Source organism: Physeter macrocephalus, chromosome 11 (genome assembly GCF_002837175.3).
Source record: "Physeter macrocephalus isolate SW-GA chromosome 11, ASM283717v5, whole genome shotgun sequence".
In the NCBI taxonomy this organism is placed as follows: Eukaryota; Metazoa; Chordata; class Mammalia; order Artiodactyla; family Physeteridae; genus Physeter; species Physeter macrocephalus.
Genome location: NC_041224.1, coordinates 24,126,780 through 24,131,414, shown reverse-complemented (window position 1 = coordinate 24,131,414; position 4,635 = coordinate 24,126,780). Strand labels below are relative to the sequence as shown.

The 4,635-nt window shown below is 43.3% G+C and overlaps 1 protein-coding gene across 2 annotated transcripts in view; it reads right to left on the bottom strand.

The window, feature by feature from the left end:
* APBB1IP (amyloid beta precursor protein binding family B member 1 interacting protein) overlaps window positions 1-4,239 on the bottom strand; it is a 95,755-nt gene extending 91,516 nt beyond the window's left edge. The window contains exon 1 of one of the 2 annotated variants that reach the window (XM_024129674.3): window positions 4,135-4,239. The gene's annotated coding sequence lies outside the window, so the exon portion shown is untranslated. The remainder of the gene's footprint in view (window positions 1-4,134) is intronic. The other variant, XM_024129675.3, reaches the window with a different exon arrangement.
* Window positions 4,240-4,635: the final 396 nt, after the last annotated feature.

The window sequence follows — 4,635 nt, the reverse complement described above, 5'->3', positions numbered from 1 at the left end:
TGCATTGGCAGGCGGACTCTCAACCACTGCGCCACCAGGGAAGCCCCAACTTTGCCCTTTATAATAGTACTTTTCATTCACTAATACCTATATGATTTACTTATTTATTATGCTTACTGATGATTGTCTATATCTCCCCATTGGAATATAAACTCCACAAATGCAGAGACCTTTGCCTCTTCTGTTCACCTAGAATAGTGCTTGGTAAATATTTTTTTGAATGACTGAATTGTATTTAAAGCAGAAATCTAAGTAATATGGAAATTAGCAGTTCCTACGTTACATATGCTTTATTACACTTAAAAGTTATAGTTATCCCCTGATGAATCTTGGTCACTTCATTAATGACTAAGATACCACTACTTCCACGATACTTACTCTTAACCATTTGTAATCCACTATGTTTTAATGTTATTTAAATTAAGTTGTCTTTACTTAATAGAACACTCTATTTATGACCATGCTTCAAGTCAGTGGAGATTCTAATTTGTTTCCCAAGTGCCGATATACTCTAATTCCCAGTTTGACATTTCTGCAAATGCATGTACGTGCTTTCTAAACACTTTTTAAAAAATCAGCACATTCAGAATAATGATTACCTCTATCAAGAAAAAAGGGTAATTCTATTGCGAGGAAGTCAGAAGACGTATCGAAAATATCTTACTTCTTAAGCTGGGTGATACGTATCCAGATATTGGCTTTATTATTATTTGCTGTAATTTACGTATATATCTTACACCTTCTCTTGTATGTATGACATAATTCATAGTGAAAAAGGAAGGAAAAAAATAAATCTAGTGTTTGCTTGTTCTACTACCACGCTTTATTTTCCCTCCAGTTTGATATGATAGTTGTCTATGGACGTAAATCTTCCAGCCAGTTTGTGACATAAATCACAACTGCTGTGTGATTTAGCATTCATCCCCTCTCCCAGTCCACAGTCATCTCACTGATGAGTCTGTGATATGAGATCAAATCAGAAGGATCCCCAGCAGAAATAGAAAAAAAGCTACTCACTACTTCATTGATTTAATCAATGTAGCCAGCTATCAAGAGGGACTGGAATATAATAAAGATAAAAATGAAATCACATGATTGCTGCTAAAGCAGATTATTTTTTCAAAAGACATATATAAAGATAATAACTTCACAAGTGATTATAGCTTGTCTTCCCACTCTTAACAAGGTACATTCTTTGCTTTGCCTACCTTCATTTCATCTTCCCTGACCCCAGGGTGGTGTAGGACTCTGATGGGTGCTCCCATAGCACATGATCTTGGTCACATGTGGAACTGTAACTGCCCATTTATATCTCCTCTATTAAACCAGAACTTCACTGAGAAAAGGCCTCATTGTTTTTTCACCCTTTAAGCCCTTGTCCTTGGTACAGCACTTCAAGTGCTGGTGTCATACTGGCTCAGTTCAAAGGTCAGCTCTGCTGCTCACTCCCTAGGTAAGCTTCTTAACCTCTCCGTGCTATCATTTCCTCAACCATAAAAGCTGATAATAATAGTATAAGCCCAGGATGTGAGGCTTAATGAAACAACACGTCTAAATTAGTTACACAGGGTCTGGTACAAAATATAAGCTGAATAAATATAATTATTATTTCCTATTACCATTTGGTGATAAAGAGGAAACTGCATTGACAGAGGAGAAAGACAATAGCTCTTATAATATGATTCTTAGTGATTCAAGTGCATAGATGATGTTCAGGAAATGTCTGGAAAAGGAGTCATGAATTCAGGCTCTAGAGTATGTGCTGAGCAGGTGTGGTGCCTTGGAGTGGTGCTACATTTCGGCCTGCTTGAGCCTAAGGGTTGGTGGCCTAAGGGTGTGGCCCGTGGCCTAAGGGTTGGGCCAGCTGGGTCTCAGGGCCTTATGACATATTGATGGTACAACCCAGAAGTGGAACTCATATATCTGCACGTTTAGTAAATGTTATTTGAGTCCCAACTATGGTGCCAGGAATTTGGCTAGGTGATGGCAATGCGGTGCAATTGTAAATATCTTGGTGTGATAGGCTATGAAACACAAAATTTATTATAAGATTCTGCACTCACGAAAAGGTATTGGGTATAAAAATAACTAAAATAAAATTGAAGAGGATTCAAAGTAAGTGAAAATAGTCATGCTTTTTGAAAGTGGGATGGTTTGAAGAAATTCAAAGTGGCATATCAAATGCAGACACTTATGGTAATACATTCTATAGGTACTTCATTCTAACAGTAATATGAAAATGTCTAGAACTTTTAATTTGTTATTGAAAAAAGGCAAAAAATAGTGGGTGATTGGTATACATTCTCAGGACATGAAAATACAAAAGATTTAATGGACACTACATAACCCAGTAAGTACTGCGTTTAAGATTTAAAGCAACTAAGTCATAAAGTAATCCATATTACAAAGTTATATTTCTTGAGAAGTAACATGTGAAGAATTTTGAAATCTAACATGGACCTGCCCAAGCTTGGGCATATCAACTCCCTACTGAAGTTTTTCTAAAGAATGGAAATTTGCCATCTTACATATAGGCCAAAAATTGACTGTTTTTAGAGGAACTTCTAAAAAACAAAGGCCTCGAAATATTTCAGAATCTAACAACATCTGTTATCATTATTTTCTCCATTCTTTCTCGTTAGTGATCAGCAATTCTAACTTTGTCAGCATTCCAGATAGGACAAATTCAAAGAATTAGGGCAATTCCTCAATTGTTATTTTAATGACAGACATTTGGTAGGTCAATAATCTTTATGGATAAGTTATCTCAGGTCCAGAGAGATCAAAGCAACTTAATCAACGTCACTCTTTTCTAGTTAAAGGCAGGTATGGAACAGAACCCAAGTCTTCCAAATACCCAGAAAAGACACAGATATTAGTAATAATGTAAATATTACTAAGTACTAATAGTCTGAAGATTATATTAAATTTCTTAGACCTTTCACAACACATTGAGCAGACAGGAAATACCACCCGGAAGACATTACAGAAGTTTCGTAGTAGATCCTCTGTTAATTTTGCCAGCCAGCGTTACTGTAAGACTGCCCATGTGCCGTCCCAGTATTTCAGTGAGGCCAGAGGGAAAATTGCCACTGGAGGTTTATTCAAAAGGACAAAGGCTCCCAAACATCCATTCAGAGGCCCTAGACTTTAAAATTAGTAGTAGCTAGCACCCTGGCCTTTATTTAAATCACATTATACCTGAGGGGTCATAAACTCATGAGTTTTTTCTTTATGTTACTTCCTCCGATACTCCATTTCTTTCTATAATGATCACATTAAAAGTTATTTTTGAACCGCTTTGCCATGAGTGGCACTAGAAAAAAACACGTTTAGCGTTCCACAATGCTCTGAACGATAAGAAATACCTTCCCAGAAGGAAAATAAGAGGTGCACTGGGCAAGGTCTTCAGGGGGACCCCTGCCCCGAGGTCCTCCTGGATATAATGATCTCCTGGTTCGTTTGCTTCGTGCTCTAAAAGGATGCTCTGGATACTCATTCCAAGCCAAATTACAAAACTTGTGCCTGGTGTCCACATCTTTCCTCTACCTTATTTTAAAACGAAAAGGACAATAATTCGGAGGAAAAGTTATTTTTAAAAAAGAAGAAACAGCCGTCTGAAAGTTTTCAAAGAGGAAACACTCTAAGACGCGTCAGACTGCGATCGTCAAATTCTCACACGACTTGCACTCAATGCACAGCGCCCTGAAATGCCGCCCCTGAAATACCCTCCTGAAATGCCCCCCGTGAAATACCCCCCGGGATTCTTTCAGCGTCGGTCAGCCCGGGGCTCCCGGACCCGCTGGACAGGCGAGGGTGTACCAGTTCCCCGTCTAACCTTGGAGCAATTTTCTGGGCAGGAAATCAGTCAAATCTGACAAATCCGAACGCGGGGAAGACGAGCCCCAGCCCCAACCCCCCCCGCGGAGCTGGGTCAACTGCAGGGGTCGGCGGAGGGAACTCCGGGGACCCGCTGCCCTGGAGGGCCCAGCGGGGGCCGCGCGTTCACCCGGCCGGCGCCGCGAGCTGGGTCGAACCTCGGACCCGACAGGCCAGACGCCTGGTCGGGTGACCGCCCGGCGGGTCCCGGTGCAGCTCCCAGGGCCCCTGGGCAGACCGGCGGGCGCCGCTTACCTCGACGGCTGCGCGGGTCCTCGCGCGCGCGGGGCTGGGCCGGGAGGGCGACGCGGCGCACTGGGCTGCGCTCCGGCTCAGGTCGGCAGCCTCGGGAGGAAGTGGTGTCAGCCCGGCCCTTCCCACGCAGCGCGCAGACGTGGAGCGCTCGGCGCGCGGCTCCGCATCGAGGTGCGAGGAGGGCGCCTGGCTGGAGACACACCCACGGATGTGGATAAAGACGCCTAAAGCTCGGGGGCTGCTTTTTTCGACTCCACGGGTTTGTGCCTTCTTTCGTCTTACCCCTCCCCCCTGCCCCCCCCCCCGAAGAAAACAACTTGGTTTTAATTCTGGGGCAAGTTGCGCCTTCCTCTCAGCCCTCCCCTACCTGCGCCGCGGGCCCTCCTGTCTCGGGAGCGACCCCCTTGGTTGTCGCCTCTATATATCAGTGGCTAAGGGATTGGGGGCCAGATGGTGGTTCCACAAAAGCCCGAGAAGCCTATTTCTATTGCAACGGTCTTC